Raw genomic sequence first — 18,306 nt, forward strand, 5'->3', positions numbered from 1 at the left:
CATATATAGACTTAGGTTATTCAGTTCTGATTTTTACACATATCTCCGCCTCCAGACTGTATTCCCATTTACAGTACAGATTAATGAAGTACAGGCAGAGATAGTATATAATGGGCTACTGTTCTAACAAGGTATTATACAAATAGGAAAGCACTCATACAAACAGTAAGGACAGGATCATCAAATACTCCAGAGGAGCAAAGTTTGGGGTTTATGGCCATAGTGCCCCATAATAGTGCCAGTAATGTTAGGAAAAGGGCACACAATTGCCCAGTACCAACCAATTCTTTGTACATAGGTTTCAGTCATAGTGCTTCCCTAAGGATCATTTTGCTAACCCCATAAGCAAAAGCCTAAATGCCCTCATCAGTGCGAGTCACAGCACCCGCACAGGTGCCAGCCATATTGCTTTAGGAATGTCATACGAAAGTGCTACCGAAAGTGCCAGTCATAATGCCTTAGGAATGTGTGCTACCAAAAGTGCCAGTCATCAGTACAAACCACGGAGACCCCATCAATGCAACCCATACCACTCCCATATATTCTAGCTGTAGTGACCTACTGTATGAGTGCGACCCATACTGCCTCCATTATTGCCAGCCTCAATGCCCCATCTGTACAGCCACAGAGACCACATTAGTATCAGCCTTAGTACCCCCACAAGCTCAACAACACTACCCCCACGAGTTTCAGACATAGTGGCCCCAACATTGCCAACCATAGTGGCTTTATCAATGCCATTTATAGTGCCCCATCAATGCCAGCCATTGGGCCCCTATCAATGTCAGGTATAGTGCACCTACCAGTGGCAGCCTGAGGTCCCCCATAAACAAGAGCTATAGGGTCCCCAGTAGTACACGTTACATATACCAATGGGTACCAGTCCCAGGGCAAGCCACACTGCCCAAGTCAGTGCCCACAGGAGTGCCAGCCACTATTATCATTCACATGTGCTCTACGCTATTGGCATGTGGGTCTGTTGTGTACTTGTTAGCAGGGTAAGATGTGCATGTGTATTTCCTTGCTCATGTGCCCATCACCTGGATTGGGGTAGTGACAGAACAGGGCTGCCCATAATTGACCGCCCTCCATTCTTAGCATCAGAGGACTTCTGTCAACTGCATCTGTTACATGGTCTGCAGTAGTGCTGCATTATGGGGAGCCATCACCAGGGCTGGGTTATAAAGAGGGTACCCAGAGGCCATGGCCACAGGGCCTCCAGAATCTTGGGGATCTGAGGTCTAACCCTCCTCCCCTCCCAACACCACCCTTCTGTCCCAGGTTCTTCTGATCCAGTTACTAAAACCACAAGCAATTTAGGTGAACCATTTGTACATTGGGGGGTGTTAACTTTTTATTTAGGCAATATACTGTATACACATAGAACGTAGAGTGACGTAGAGTACCCACTGATAAACAAATGATCAGTCAATAATTTGAATGTTTGGTTTATTTAAAAAGTGAGAGACAGAATAACAACAAAAAAATCTAGTTTTTTTATTTGCATTTAACTAAGTAAAATAAGTATTTGATCAATCAGCAAAATTTCTAGCTTACAGGTGTCTTTTATTCAGTTAATGAGCTGAGATTAGGAGCACTCTCTTAAAGGGACCACTCCTAATCTTAGCTTGTTACTTTTATAAAAGACACCTGTCCACAGAAGCAATCGATCAATCAAATTTCAAACTCTCCATCATGGCTGAGACCAAAGAGATGTCCTAGGATGTCAGGGATGAGATTGTAGAAATACACAAGGGTTGGCACAACAATTGGCACAATACACAAGGGTTGGCACAACAATTGGCACAATTATTCACAAATGGAAGAAACACACAATGTCCCTTGGTCGGAGGCTCCATGTAAGATCTCACCTTGTGGAGCTCAAATGATCATGAAAACATGAGGAATCAGGAGGATCTTGTCAATGATCTCAAAGCAGCTTAGACCATAGTCACCAAGAATACAACTGGTAACACACTACACCATGAATTACACACACTACACCACAAGGTCCTCCTGCTCAAGAAAACTCCTCTGAAGTTTGCCAATGAACTTCTGAATGATTCAGAAGAACCAGGTGAAAGTGTTGTGGTCAGATGTTACCAAAATCAAGCTGTTTGGCATCAACTCAACTCGCTGTGTTTGGAGGAATGATGTCTATGACCCCAAGAGCAACATCCCCACCGTCAAACATAGAGGTAGAAAAATTATACTTCGGGGGGAGGGGGTTGAGGTGCCTAGAGTGGCCTAGTCCTAGTCAGTCTCCAGACCTTAATCCCATAAGAAATCTGGGGAGGGAGCTAAAGGTTCGTGTTGCCAAACATCAGCTCCAAAACCTTAAAGGGGTTATCTACCATAAGGTGATTTTAGTACATACCTTCCAGGCTATCTTTTTGTGAACTGGATATTTCCTGTTGGAGTTTGGTCTCTTAAACTACACATCCCATAGTTCCATGTTTGTAAGTGTGAAGTTACATTCCTCCCTCCCACACATCAGCCACCCCAACCATTGCAGCACAAATGAGTTGCATCCATTCAAAAGATCAGTGTTTTCTAATCAGGGTGCTTCCAGCTGTTGCAAAATGATCTCTCTCCCACCCAACAGTCTCTCTACACATTGAAGCAGGACAGGCTCCCTTTGCACACCTGACTATTGATGTAATACCTCGACTCACTGCAACCTGGGAAATCTCGAGACAAGTAATTTTGTATGCTGTTAGAAATAAATATTGGGGTGAAAATCACATGTGAATTGTGAGAAAACCGTCACACACAGGTACAGACACTATATTATGAACGACACTAACTTTACAGCCTCTGTAGCATAGTCAAATAAAAAAAATCCTGGAGTACCCCTTTAACCCCTTAAGGACCCTTAAGGACTCAGCCCATTTTGGGCTTAAGGACAATTAAATTTTTAAGTTTTCGTTTTTTCCTCCTCGCCTTCTAAAAATCATAACTCTTTTATATTTTCATCGCCAGACTAGTATGAGGGCTTGTTTTTTGCATGACCAGTTGTCCTTTGTAATGACATCACTCATTATATCATAAAATGTATGGCGCAACCAAAAACACTATTTTTGTGGGGAAATTAAAAAGAAAAACGCAATTTTGCTAATTTTGGAAGGTTTCGTTTTCACGCCGTACAATTTACGGTAAAAATGACGTGTGTTCTTTATTCTGAGGGTCAATACGATTAAAATGATACCCATTATTACATATTTTTCTATTATTGTTGCGCTTAAAAAAAAATCACAAAATTTTTAACCAAATTAGTACGTTTATAATCCCTTTACTTTGATGACCTATAACTTTTTTATTTTTCTGTATAAGCGGCGGTATGAGGGCTCATTTTTTGCGCCATGATCTGTATTTTTTTTGATACAACATTTGCATATAAAAAACTTTTAATAAATGTTTTATAATTTTTTTTAAATAAAATGTATAAAAAAAGTAGCAATTTTGGACTTTTTTTTTTACGTTCACGCCGTTCATCGTACGGGATCATTAACATTTTATTATAATAGTTCGGACATTTGCGCACGCGACGATACCAAATATGTCTATTAAATTTATTTTTTACGCTTTTTGGGGGTAAAATAGGAAAAAACGGACGTCTTACTTTTTTATTGGGGGAGGGGATTTTTCACAATTTTTTTACTTTTACTTTTACATTTTTTTTTACACTTGAATAGTCCCCATAGGGGACTATTCATAGCAATACCATGATTGCTAATACTGATCTGTTCTATGTATAGGACATAGAACAGATCAGTATTATCGGTCATCTTCTGCTCTGGTCTGCTCGATCTCAGACCAGAGCAGGAGACGCCGGGAGCCGGAAGGAGGAAGGTGAGGGGACCTCCGTGCGGCGTTCTGAATGATCGGATCCCCGCAGCAGCGCTGCGGGCGATCCGATCATTCATTGAAATCGCGTACTGCCGCAGATGCCAGGATCTGTATTGATCCCAGCATCTTAGGGGTTAATGGCGGACGCCGACGAGATCGCAGGCATCGGCCATTGCCGGTGGGTCCCTGGCTGCGATCAGCAGCCGGGATCAGCCGCGCATGACACGGGCATCGCTCCGATGCCCGCGGTTATGCACAGGACGTAAATGTACGTCCTGGTGCGTTAAGTACCACCGCACCAGGACGTACATTTACGTCCTGCGTCCTTAAGGGGTTAAACCCTTAACGACGAAGGACGTATATTTACGTCCTTCGCCGGCTCCCGCCATATGCCGCGGGGTCACACTGTGTCCCTGCGTCATATCGGGTCGGTCCCGGTGGCTATCAACGGCCGGGACCCGCGGCTAATACAGGACATCACCGATCGCGGTGATGCCCTGTATTAACCCTTCAGATGCGGCGATCAAAACTGACCGCCGCGTCTGAAGTGAAAGTGAAAGTAACCCAGCTGCTCAGTCGGGCTGTTCCGGACCGCCGCGGTGAAATGGACAGCGGCGTCCGAACAGCTTACAGGACACTGGGAGGGCCCTTACCTGCCTCCTCGGTGTCCGAGAGATCAGTGAGAGATCAGTGTGTGCAGTGTTATAGGTCCCTATGGGACCTATAACACTGCAAAAAAATAGTTTAAAAAAAAGTGTTAATAAAGGTCATTTAACCCCTTCCCTAATAAAAGTTTGAATCATCCCCCTTTTCCCATAAAAAAAAATAAAACAGTGTAAATAAACATATGTGGTATCGCCGCGTGCGTAAATGTCTGAACTATAAAAATATATCGTTAATTAAATCGCATGGCGTGCGCGCCAAAAAATTCCAAAGTCAAAAAAAGTGTCTTTTTTGGTCACTTTTTATGCCATTAGAAAATGTATAAAAAGTGATCAAAAAGTCCGATCAAAACAAAAATGGTACCAATGAAAACTTCAGATCACGGCGCAAACAATGAGCCCTCATACCGCCCTGTATGTCAAAAAATAAAAAAGTTATAGGGGTCAGAATAGGACATTTTTAAACGTATAAATTTTCCTGCATGTAGTTATGATATTTTCCAGAAGTGCGACAAAATCAAACCTATATAAGTAGGGTATCATTTTAATCGTATGGACCTACAGAATAATGATAAGATGTAATTTCTACCGAAATATGCACTGCGTAGAAACGGAAGCCCCCAAAATTTACAAAATGGCGTTTTTTATTTGATTTTGTCGCACAATGATTTTTTTTCTGTTTCGCCGTGAATTTTTGGGTAAAAAGACTAATGTCACCTCAAAGTAGAATTGGTGACGCAAAAAATAAGCCATAATATGGATTTTTAGGTGGAAAATTGAAAGGGTTATGATTTTTAAAAGGTAAGGAGGAAAAAACAAAAGTGCAAAAACTGAAAAACACTGCGTCCTTAAGGGGTTAATGACTTGGAGAGGATCTGTAGAGGAGACAGAGAAAATCCCTCCTGAGATGTGTGCAAACCTGGTGGCCAACTACAAGAAATGTCTGACCTCTGTGATCGCCAACGAGGGTTTTGTCACCAAGTTTTGCAAAGGGGTGAAATATTATTTCAGTAAAATGCAAATCAATTCATAACTTATTGGAAATGCGTTTTCTAAATTTAAAAAAAAAAATTCTCTGACCGTTTCAATAAACCGAGTCCGACCCTTAAAATTATAGACGGATAATTTCTTTGTCAATGGGCAACCAAACAAACAAAATCAGCAGAGGCTCAAATAAAAAAAAATTTTTAGGGTGCGTTCACAGGAGCGGATTTTTGTGCAGCTGATATGCTGCTTTTTACTTTCTGCTGCTTATTTTATCATTACCTTGCCAGCAGAAACTGTAGAAAATATGCGGCAAAAAGTCTGCACAAAAATACGCAGCAAAATCTGCTCGTGTGAACGTACCCTTAGGGTAGGTCCCACAAAGCGTATACACAGCTGATTTTGCTACCCATTGGGTAGGAAAATATGCAGCAGCAAATACAGAGCAGAACACGCAGCAAAAAACGCTACATGGGACCCTACTCTTAGGCTAAGTTCACACTACGGAATATCTGCCTGCAATTCCGCTTTGAAATTGCAGACAGAAATTCCGCTTTCTAAAATGTATAGCGTAGTGAATGGGTTTCCGTTCACAAATTCACACTTCACGGAATTTGTGAAGGGAGAATAGGCTGAAAAATTTCCGCCTGAAAATTGGCGTTGCTCATTCTTTAGGCGAAAATACTCATGGAACACATTGCAGTCTATTGGAGACTGTCCTAGCGCCGACTGATTCAGCACTCGGAATCTCCGGGCGGAAATTTTCTGCCCGTAGATTCCGCAGTGTGAACCTAGCCTTAGGAATTCTGCCTCAAATGAAAGACCATAAACTTCTATGGAATTCCGCACTCTCATTCACGCTAGTGGAATTCCGCAAGAGGAAATTCAGAAGTGTGAATGGGAGTGCGGAATCCCGTAGAAGTCTATGGACTTTAATTTAAGGCGGAATTCCACATGTGAATAGACCCTTACATCGATAGCAACGGCTCCATTTTGCAGCAACTGTGCAAAAACTTTAGGATCCTGCATAGAGCATAAACAAAACGACATTGTTTGCTATAATTTCTATATTGTAGTCATGTTTCTATACCCTTTTGAGAATCTGCCAAGCTTCGTAAAGACTGTGTTCAGTTGCTCACTTCCTGGGTAAAGGATCTGGCATATCGGGCAGGAAGTCATATATCTCTGTTACTTCTAAGATCCATAGTGATATCACGAGTCTTCACGGTTTTGGGTGAAGGAGGGAATGCCAAGAGCATGTTTGCTGTAGTCAATTAATTCCTTTGTAAAACCTGCTTCACACTATTAATGAGCGCCTCATTCTCCTATCCATAGGCCGCTAGTATCTGGAAGCCGATAACTCCAGATTGTGTCTTGTAAACTCCTGCACTTGGATCAATAGTGCAATTATAATCCTCAGCCTACAGCATGCTGCTTCGTCTAGTACATCTGTTACTGTTTACAATGGGTTAAATTACTTGATGAACTTCCCTCTTGTTCCAATGATCATTTCAATACATTAGTTTTACTAAGAGCATGAGAAACCTCCAAAACCTGGACTACCTGAACTATAAGGAGTAGAGGCCTTGGGGTTTATTGGTCCACAGTCTTACACAATGTAGATTCTGCCGCTGCCGTGGTGCAATTCTTGATGCAAACTTTTTCAGGGTTAAAGGGGTACATTCGGAGCCAAGGGCCACGATCGTCACGGCTTTGCCCCTTGTAATGTCATGCCACGCCCCCTCCATTCATTTCTATCCCTCCCATAGACATGAATGGAGGGGGCGTGATGTGACGTCATGAGGGGGCGTGGCCGTGATGTTACAACCACTGCTGCAGGAACCCGGCATTTGTTTAGAACGCGAGGTGCTGCGGGAGATCACGTAAGACCTTTGGATAGGGGATAAGATGTCTAGCAGCTGAGTACCCCTTTGACTCAAATTTGGTGGTTATGACGCAGTTTGCTTCAATTTATCACTACACTTTCTTCACAATTTAGCAAAAACGCCAAAAAGAGCAAAACAAGAAAGCCCTTGAGATGAGAGCAACCAGAATTGGTCCAAACCTCTATAACAGTGATCACCTTAGAGTTCCACATCAGGCTTATCTAAAAGGATAAGAAGAGTAAGTGAGGGGCAATTATGTACAACTAACTGGACACCGATCACGGTGATGTCCGGCATTAACACCTTAGATGCCGTAATCTAAGTTAAAACCACTGTGTCCGTATCCACTTAGAGGATGGCGGGAGGGCCCTCACCTGCCTCTTCACGGTTCGATCATTGTTAGGTTGCTCCGTGCAGTCTCAGCAGGCTGGAGCAATCGAGAACAGATAACACTGATCAATGCTATGCTATGGCACAGCACTGAACAGTGTATGCAATCAGAAAATTGCATGTAATAGTCCCTTATTGTGCCTATAAAATAGTGTAAAAAAAAAAAAAAAGTGAGAATAAACGAAAGTGCAAAAATGAGAAAACCCATCATCCTTAAGGGGTTAACCAAGGAGGGAAGGGTATGGATAAAGGGAAGAAGTGTGGATGGATGAAGAGGTGGGGGTGTGATTTCTATATTTCTGTGTAAGAATTAATGTTATGTTGTTCTTGGTGTGGCAAACTGTGCCTAATTACCTTGCCCCCAGACTGGAGAGCAGTTAAGGGGTTAAGGGGGTTAAGCACTGCAGGATAGTGGTTTTCACCCCTTCCCCCACCTGCAATCTGCCCAGCAACAGCAGTGGTATGTCCCAAGGGTGGGGGGTAGGAGTGCGCCTATCAGGGTGCTCATAGTTCCCGGGCTTTAGGGGACCCTCCCCTGGGTATTTATAGTGCTGGCGCTTTCCCTTCCCCCTCAATCTGCCCAGGACCTGGAGTTTTGCCCTCCCTCCCTTTTGTATTTATGTTTTGTTGTAAGTCACAGCTTACCAAGAAGACGGTGAAAGCGGGGTCAACCCAGAGTAAACCTGCACACAGGTATGGCAGCACCTCTCGGGTTGGCAAGAAGCAAGCGGTGCATTTGTTTATATTTAAATTGTTTTTAAAAAGACAACACAAAAGTTAAATTGTTGTTGTCTCAGTTATTTATTTAATTAGTTATTTTAGTAAGGGGGAGGGGTAGTTACAGTCTGGTAGGAGGTAAGTGGGTCTCAACAGTCAGGAATATATCCAACACTGTTTTGAAGCCCTCAACTGTTTTTGCTGTGACCAGTTCCTGAGGTGGACTGTTCCATAGACTCACAGTTCTTATGGTAAAAAAAGGCTTGTCACTCCTGCATACTAAACCTTTTTTTCTCCATGTTGGAACAGCGCCCTTTTGTCTTTTGAGTTATTTTTCTTACTTGGAACAGTTTTTCCCCATATTTTTTGTATAGTCCATTGATATACCGTACCTGCCGTTAATAAAAGCTTTTTACAATATGTAGATAATACCATTATATGTATATTTTTAATAGCTTGGAAAGTCAAGGAGCCACAATGGTGGCGCCCAACCCATTGTATGACTTCATATTGAAAATGAACTAAAGCAGGAAGTGCTCCATGCTCAAAGTTGAGCCAATGAGTAAGTAAAGGGAGCCAATGGTTGTCTACTCCAACATTGAGTCGCTTAAGATGCAAAAACTATTGAAAACAGTTGTTACACTTGGGGCAATGGGCTAAAACGCCAAAAAGTTTGAGGCAACCTCTTTTCAATTTGCAGACAGCTAAAGACACAGAGATTATCTGTAAGGGTATGTTCACACTGAGGAATTGGGACGGAAATCAAGCAGAAATTTTCTGCCTGAAAATATTGTTACTTTTCCACAAGAACTCACAGAGATTTTGCGTGGAATTGGCGCGGAAATCGCACGGAATTCCGCGCGGAAATGCAGGTTTCATGCGGAGGAGGAGTATCAAGTATTTCTATTCATAAAATTTTATTTATTTTTTCATGTGGAAATTCCGCGCAAATTCCACGCCAATTCTGCGCCAATTCCGCGTGGAAATGCTTCTGACTGAAAAAAAAAAATAACATTGATCTCTATGGGAGAACGACGCTGATTCCGCCTGAAAGAAAGAACATGTTCTTTCTTCAAGCGGAACAGACTTCCTCGTCAGAATTCTGCTTGAGGAAATTCCTCAGTGTGAACTAAGGGGCAGAAATTCTGTACAACTCTATGGGGATTTCACTGCTGAATGATTTGGAGAGAAAAAAGCGAGCAGATTACTCGTGGAAATTCCTCTCCAATTCCTCAGTGTGAACATACCCTTACAGGGATGGTTTGTGGTTTTGCCAAATCCTTTTGCCTATGGAAAGAGGTAATGGAGCATATAAATAGTTGTCTATTTAGGAGATCGGCCTGCAAGGGTATTTTTTCAACCAATACAATGTATGACATTTCAAAACAGCATATTATAAAACATATTTTGTAGTGTTCTGACTGCAGGGATTCCCTATAAGTAAAACTACTGTATATTGTTTCAGTCCCAGTTCAAGGGATCTTCTTACTTTCATCCTCTGGAAGTGCCAGTGGCTGAGAGGGCCACGTTCCCTACATTCCTCTTCAGAGAGTGCCTTTAGGTACATTGGGGGAGATTTATCAAAGTTGTCTATTACCCGCATCAATATAGACCAACCTACAGAGCGTTAGGCTAGTTTATTGTGTGCCTAACCTGTTAAGGACCCATGTGGTATTGGTACGTCATCGGACCCTGGTAGTTAAGGACCCATGACGTACATGTACGTCCGTGGGAATTTCGGTCCCCACCGCGTGCCGGGCAGGGACCGGACAGGGGTCATGCTGATATCGATCAGCAGGCACCCCGCGCAAATGTCCAGGGGGGTCATTGGACCCCCCCACACTGGTGATTTGCCGTGATTCCGGTGATGTGGGTCACGTGTGACCCGCTAACCCAGAGATACATGGTGATCAGGAGTGTAGGATACACCCCCAATCACCTCCTGTATCTATGGGAGGGTTTAATGACCTCTTCTCGCCGCTCTGCCGGGTTACTGAGTTCAGTCAGTGGGCAGAGCTGCAAGAAGGACCCCCCTCACAGAAGAAGAAGCCTCCATTAGTCAGGGAAAGAGTACTCTAAAGGGACAGGTAGGACTGTAAAAAAAAAAAAAGTAAAAAAAAGTAAAATAATTATTCCCCCCCCCCCCCGACTCCCTAATAGGTCCTCAAGGGTCCGTCGCAGTTTTTTTCAGTGTGACCCGGGCCGTATTAGGGGTTCAGGGCGCTGCAATTTGCCCCCTTTTTTGGGGGGGCCACAGCGCTTTTTCCCCCCCATATAATGGTGTGATATTTTTAATAAAGTTAACACCAGGCACACACTACATACTCCCCCCCACCCACACACACACACCCTCCCCCCCCCCCCCCGCCACCGTGGAAAAAAAGGCGATGGCTCGCTGGGCTGGAGGCATACGCTTTTCTTGCCTCCGACTCCGAATCTGTCAGTGAGGACAAGGAAGATCCTACATTCCTGTGTTCTTCCTCGTCCTCCTCATCATCTTGTACTGATGATGAGTCCCCTGTACAGCGGTGGAGACGCCGCCAGGCGAGGCCACGCATCCCCCATGAAAGTGACCCAGTGGATGACACTAGTATGAGCGTCCATGCCGCTCGTAATAGGAGTCCGACCCCCCAGACAAGTGTACCGGAGACCCCTTCTGGTGAACCTGTCTGGAGACCCCCAGAGGGTTATCAGCCACGGATTCCTGAGTTTGTTGGAGATTCAGGAATCTGGATTGACACGGCTGGATTAACTGAAATTGACTATTTCAGTTATTTATTCAGTGACAGCTTTGTCAATCTAATGGGGGAGCAGACGAATCTGTACGCCGAGCAATTCATTGGTCCAATGAATGGCACGCCATTGATGCAGCAGAAATGAGGAAATTTTGGGGCTTCATGCTGCATATGGGCCTGGTCAAAAAGCCCACTGTCAGACAGTACTGGAGCGGGGACATTCTATACCAGACCCCACTTTACAGTATGGTGATGACACGGAAGCGGTTCGAGGCCATTCGGAAATGCCTCCATTACTCTGATAATGCGGCATGTCCACCCCAAATTTTTGGATGCCTACGTACCGCTCAGGGAACTCTCGGTAGATGAGTCTCTTATCAGTTTTAAGGGGAGACTCATCTTCCGCCAGTACATTCCCTCGAAGCGGGCGCGGTATGGCGTGAAGCTCAACAAACTTTGTGAGAGTACCTACGGGTACACTTACAAGTTTAGAGTATATGAGGGATGAGATTCCCGTATTAAACCCCCAGAATGTTCCCCCACTGTGGGTGTTAGCGGGAAAATCGTTTGGGACCTTGTGCACCCATTGCTGGATAAGGGTTTCACGTGTACGTGGACAACTTTTATACCAGCATCCCTCTGTTCACATCCGTTGCTGCCAGATCAACGTCCGCTTGTGGGACCGTGTGAAAGAACCAGAGGGCCTCCTTCTAAATTTGATCCAGACACATATTCCCAAGGGTGAGTCCCGTGCCCTTGCCCATGAAAACCTGTTGCTGGTCACGGTATACGGATAAGAAAGATGTCTTTATGCTGACCACAATTCATGGTAACGGCAGCTCACCTGTCCCTGTGCGAGGTACCACAACGCCGGTCCTCAAGCCCGATTGTATTCTGGACTACAATCGGTATATGTGGGGAGTTGATCTCTCTTATCAAGTCCTCAAGCCATACATGTCCATGCGGAAAACACGGATATGGTACAAAATAGTTGCGGTCTACATGGTACAGGTTGCCATGTACAACTCTTTTGTATTGTACCAGTACGCTGGCAACACAGGGACATACCTTCAGTTCCAAGAAGAAGTCCTAAATGTCCGGGCCTCTGCATTAAGGATTGCTTCATAATTTTCCATAATTTGACCCCAATGTACCAAGTCCAGAGTACATTCCAAATTTTAAACACATAAAACCACTAAATTGCCCAAAAAACTCTTTTATAAAAAAAAAAAAAAAAAAAAACGTGATAAGACCTCTGGGGGTATTTTTTGCAAAAATGGGTCATGGGTCACTGAGTCACTATCATCGGGGACTTTTTTATGTTGCCTCAAATGCGCAGCGCTCTATCTCCACCTGAGCGGGGTGCGCATTTGAGGCAACAAGTTAAGGACGTCCACACACCCAGAATGATGATTCAGAGCATAGGGTTTGGGGTGGGCATATTTTTTAGTTTTTGGCATGCTCTGAGTCATCATTCTGGGAACATAACCTGTTTTATGATTTTATGTCCTACTGTACCCTACCTTAGTTATTTAGTGTACCCCCTGTTTTGGCTCCATAGGCAGCTATGCAAAAGCTCAAGGCCCCTGACTGCGCTCCTGCTCTTCCGTGACCGGTGTGCACCCGCAGAGCTATTTACGCCAAGATATGAGGTATGTCCTTACTCCAAAGAAATGTATTTACAAATTTATGGTGACATTTTCTCCTGTTTCCAATTGTGAAAATGAAAAATTGGGGGTAACCTCAGCATTTTAGTGTAAAAAAATCAAAATTTTCCTTTTCACTTCTCACTTAATGAACATTTATCAAACACCTGTGGGGTGTTAAGGCTCACTGTACCCCTTGTTATGTGCCTTGAGGGGTGTAGTTTTAAAAATAGTATGCCATGTGTTTTTTTTTTATGCTCTGGCACCACAGGGGTTTCCTAAATGCGACATGCCCCCCCCCCCCATTTCAGCAAAATTTGCAAATGTGACTCCTTCTCTTCTGAGCATTGTAGTGCGCCTCTAGTGCACTTGACGTCCACACATGGGGTATTTCCATACTCAGAAATGATGGGGTTACACATTTTGGGGGGCATTTCTCCTATTACCCCTTGTAAAAATGTAAGATTTGGGGAAAAAACAGCATTTTAATGCAAAAAAAAAATAAAATAATTTACACATCCAAAGTCATCAAACACCTGTGGGGTGTTAAGGCTCACTGTACCCCTTGTTACATTCCTTGAGGGGTGTAGTTTCTATTACCCCTTGTAAAAAAGTAAAATTTGGGGGAAACCAGCATTTTTGTTGAAAAAAATAAATAAAATAATTTTCACATCCAACTTTAACGAAAAGTCATCAAACACCTGTGGGGTATTAAGGCTCACTGTACCCCTTGTTACGTTCCTTGAGGGGTGTAGTTTCCAAAATAGTATGCCATATGTTTTTTTTTTTTGCTATCCTGGCACCATAGGGGCTTCCTAAATGGGACAGGCTCTCCAAAAACCATTTCAGCAAAATTTGCTTTCCAAAAGCCAAATGTGACTCCTCTTCTGAGCATTGTAGTGCGGTCGCAGTGCACTTGATGTCCACACATGTGGTATTTACATACTCCGAAAAGATGGGGTTACACATTTTCGGGTACATTTCTCCTATTACCCCTTGTAAAAATTTAAAATTTGGGGAAAAACCAGCATTTTAGTTAAAAAAAACATCCAAATTCGTCAAACACCTGTTGGGTGTTAAGGCTCACTGCACCCCTTGTTATGTTCCTTGAGGGGTGTAGTTTCCAAAATAATATGCCATGGTTTTTTTTTTGCTGTCCTAGCACCTTAAGGGCTTCCTAAATGGGATTTGCCCCCCAAAAACCATTTCAGCAAAATGTGCTTTCCAAAAGCCAAATGTGACTCCTTCACTGCTGAGCATTGTAGTGCGCCAGCAGAGCACTTGACGTCCACACATGGGGTATTTCCATACTCAGGAGAGATAGGATTACAAACTTTTCTACTATTACCTCTTGTAAAAATTTAAAATTTGGGGGAAAAACAGAATTTTAGTGAATTTCACTAAAGGCTCACTGTACCCCTTGTTACGTTCCTTGAGGGGTGTAGTTTCCAAAATAGTATGCCGTGTGTTTTTTTTTTTTTTTTGCTGTTCTGACACCATAGGGGCTTCCTAACTGTGACATGCCTACCAAAAACCATTTCAGCAAAATTTGCTTTCCAAAAGCCAAATGGGACTCCTTCTTTTTTGAGCATTGTAGTGTGCCCGCAGAGCACTTGATGTTCACACATGAGGTATTTCCATACTCAGGAGAGATAGGGTTACAAACTTTGGGGGGAGTTTCCTCCTATTACTCCTTGTAAAAATGTAAAATTTGGGGGAAAACTAGCATTTTAGTGAAAAAAATTATCATTTACACATCCAACTTTAAGGAAAAGTTGTCAAACACCTGTGGGGTGTTAAGGCTCAATGTACCCCGTGTTACGTTCCTTGTGGGGTGCAGTTTCCAAAATATTATGCCACATGTTTTTTTTTGCTGTTCTGGCACCATAGGGGCTTCATAAATGTGACATGCCCCCCAAAACCATTTCAGAAAAACTCACTCTCCAAAAGCCCACTGTCGCTCCTTCCCTTCTGAGCCCTCTAGGGCACCCACAGAGCACTTGACATACACACGAGGTATTTCCTTACTGGAGAGAAATTGGGTTAAACATTTTAGAAAGATTTCACTCCTTTTACCCCTTGTAAAAATTCAAAAACTGGGTCTACAAGAACGTGCCAGTGTAAAAAATGAAGATTTTGAATTTTATCCTTCAATTTGCTGCTATTCCTGTAAAACACCTAAAGGGTTAACAAACCTTTTAAATGTCATTTTGAATACTTTGAGGGGAGAAGTTTTTATGATGGGGTCATTTATGGGGTATTTCTAATAAGAAGGCCCTTCAAATCCACTTCAAAACTGAACTGGTCCCTGATGAATTTCGATTTTGAAAGTTTTGTGAAATTGGGAAATTGCTGCTATACTTTGAAGTCCTCTGATGTCTTCCAAAAGTAAAAACATGCCAACTTTATGATGCCAACATAAATTAGACATATTGTATATGTGAATCAATATATAATTTATTTGGAATATCCATTTTCCTTAAAAGCAGAGAGCTTCAAAGTAAAAAAAATGCGAAATTTTAAATTTTTTCATCAGACTTTTGAATTTTTCACCAAGAAATGATGCAAGTATCTGCAAAATTGTACCACTGATATAAAGTAAAATATGTCTCTAAAAAAACATTCTTGGAATCAGAATGAAAGGTAAAAGCATTCCAGAGTTATTAATGTTTAAAGTGACAGTGGTCAGATGTGAAAAAAATGGCCGTGTCCTACACTGAAAATTGGCTGGGTCCTTAACCCCTTAAGGACCCAGCCATTTTACACCTTAGGCCATTTTTTGCACATCTGACCACTGTCACTTTAAACATTAATAACTCTGGAATGCTTTTAGTTATCATTATGATTCCGAGACTGTTTTTTCGTGACATATTCTACTTTAACATAGTGGTAAAATTTTGTGGTAACTTGCAGCCTTTCTTGGTGAAAAATCCCAAAATTTGATGAAAAATTTAAAAATTTTGCATTTTTCTAACTTTGAAGCTCTCTGCTTGTAAGGAAAATGGATATTCCAAAAAAAATCTTTTTTTTATTCACATATACAATATGTCCACTTAATGTTTGCATCATAAAATTTATGAGTTTTTACTTTTGGAAGACATCAGAGGGCTTCAAAGTTCAGCAGCAATTTTCCAATTTTTCGCAAAATTTCCAAAATCAAAATTTTTCAGGGACCAATTTGGTTTGCAAGGTCAGTGGATTTGAAGGGTCTTCATTTTAGAAATACCCCACAAATGACCCCATTATAAAAACTGCACCCCCCAAAGTATTCAAAATGACATTCAGTCAGCATTTTAACCCCTTAGGTGTTTCACAGGAATAGCAGCAAAGTGAAGGAGAAAATTCACAATCTTCATTTTTTACACTCGCATGTTCTTGTAGACCAAATTTTTGAATTTTTACAAGGGGTAAAAGGAGAAAATTGATTGTTATTTTTGTAGCCCAATTTCGCTCGAGTAAGCACATACCTCATATGTCTATGTAAAGTGTTCGGCGGGCGCAGTAGAGGGCTCAGAAGCGAAGGAGCGACAAGGGGATTTTGGAGAGTAAGTTTTTCTGAAATGGTTTTTGGGGGGCATGTTGCATTTAGGAAGCCCCTATGGTGCCAGAACAGCAAAAGCCCCCCACATGGCATACCATTTTGGAAACTAGACCCCTTGAGGAACGTAACAAGGTATAAAGTGAGCCTTAATACCCCACAGGTGTTTCACGACTTTTGCATATGTAAAAAAATATATAATTTTTTTCACTAAAATGTGTGTTTCCCCCCCAAATTTCACATTTTTGCAAGGGTTAATAGCAGAAAATACCCCCAAAATTTGTAACTCCATCTCTTCTGAGTATGGAGGTACCCCATAAGTTGACCTGAAGTGCACTACGGGCGAACTACAATGCTCAGAAGAGAAGGAGTCATATTTGGCTTTTTGAGAGCAAATTTTGCTCGGGGGCATGTTGCATTTAGGAAGCCCCTATGGTGCCAGGACAGCAAAATAACCCCCACATGGAATACTATTTTGGAAACTAGACCCCTTGAAGAACGTAACAAGGGGTACAGTGAGCATTTACAACCCACTGGTGTCTGTCAGATCTTTGAAACAGTGGGCTGTACAAAATGTTTTATTTGCACAGCCCACTGTTCCAAAGCTCTGTCAGACACCAGTGGGGTGTAAATTCTCACTGCACCCCTCATTACATTCCGTGAGGGGTGTAGTTTCCGAAATGGGGTCACATGTGTTTGTTTTTTTTTTTTTTGCGTTTGTCAAAACCGCTGTAACAATCAGCCACCCCTGTGCAAATCACCTCAAATGTACATGGCGCACTCTCCCTTCTGGGCCTTGTTGTGCGCCCCCAGAGCACTTTGCGCCCACATATGGGGTATCTCCGTAGTCGGGAGAAATTGCATTATAAATTTGGGGGGCTTTTTTCCCTTTTACCTCTTGTCAAAATGAAAAGTATAGGGAAACACCAGCATGTTAGTGTAAAAAATTTATTTTTTTACACCAACATGCTGGTGTAGACCCCAACTTCACCTTTTAATAAGGGGTGAAAGGAGAAAAAGCCCCCCAAAATTTGTTAGGCAATTTCTCCCGAGTACGGCGCTACCCCATATGTGGCCCTAAACTGTTGCCTTGAAATACGACAGGGCTCCAAAGTGAGAGCGCCATGCGCATTTGAGGCCTGAATTAGGGATTTGCATAGGGGTGGACATAGGGGTATTCTACGCCAGTGATTCCCAAACAGGGTGCCTCCCGCTGTTGCAAAACTTCCAGCATGCTTGGACAGTCAACAGCTGTCCGGCAATACTGGGAGTTGTTGTTTTGCAACAGCTGGAGGCTCCATTTTGGAAACAGTGGCGTACCAGACGTTTTTCATTTTTATTGGGGAGGGGAGGGGGGCTGTGTCGGGGTATGTGTATATGTAGTGTTTTTTTACTTTTTATTTTATTTTGTGTTAGTGTAGTGTTTTTAGGGTGCAGTCACACGGGCGGGGGATTACAGCGAGTTTCCCGCTGCGAGTTTGAGCTGCCGAACAAAATTTGCTGCATCGCAAACTTGCAGCCTGATACTCACTGTAAGCCCCCTGCCCATGTGAATGTATCCTGTACATTCACAGGGGGGGACCTCCAGCTGTTGCAAAACTACAACTCCCAGCATGCACAGTCTATCAGTGCATGCTGGTATTTATAGTTTTGCAGCAGCTGGAGGCACACGGGTTGGGAAACACTGAGTTAGGAAACAGACAATGTTTCCCAACCAGTGTGCCTCCACTTGTTGCAAAACCCCAACTCCCAAACTTTCTCAGGCATGCTGGAAGTAGTAGTTCGGTAACATCTTTAGAGCCAGATGTTGCCGAACTACAACTCCCAGCATGCTTGGAGTTGTAGTTTTGCAACATCTGGAGGACTACAGTTTGCAGACCACTAATACAGTGGTTCCCA

General features: G+C 42.8%; 1 protein-coding gene and 1 long non-coding RNA gene across 4 annotated transcripts in view; one reads left to right on the forward strand and one right to left on the reverse strand.

The window, feature by feature from the left end:
* The window catches only part of CCDC68 (coiled-coil domain containing 68), a 158,186-nt gene that overhangs the window by 121,731 nt on the left and 18,149 nt on the right, over window positions 1-18,306 (reverse strand). The window lies entirely within an intron of this gene.
* The window catches only part of LOC130294809 (uncharacterized), a 45,252-nt gene that overhangs the window by 8,349 nt on the left and 18,597 nt on the right, over window positions 1-18,306 (forward strand). For all 3 annotated transcript variants that reach the window (XR_008848631.1, XR_008848632.1, XR_008848630.1), the window contains exons 3-4: window positions 8,944-9,050; window positions 12,785-12,875. This is a non-coding gene — a long non-coding RNA (uncharacterized LOC130294809). The remainder of the gene's footprint in view (window positions 1-8,943; window positions 9,051-12,784; window positions 12,876-18,306) is intronic.

This window comes from Hyla sarda, chromosome 1 (assembly GCF_029499605.1).
Source record: "Hyla sarda isolate aHylSar1 chromosome 1, aHylSar1.hap1, whole genome shotgun sequence".
Classification (NCBI taxonomy): domain Eukaryota; kingdom Metazoa; phylum Chordata; class Amphibia; order Anura; family Hylidae; genus Hyla; species Hyla sarda.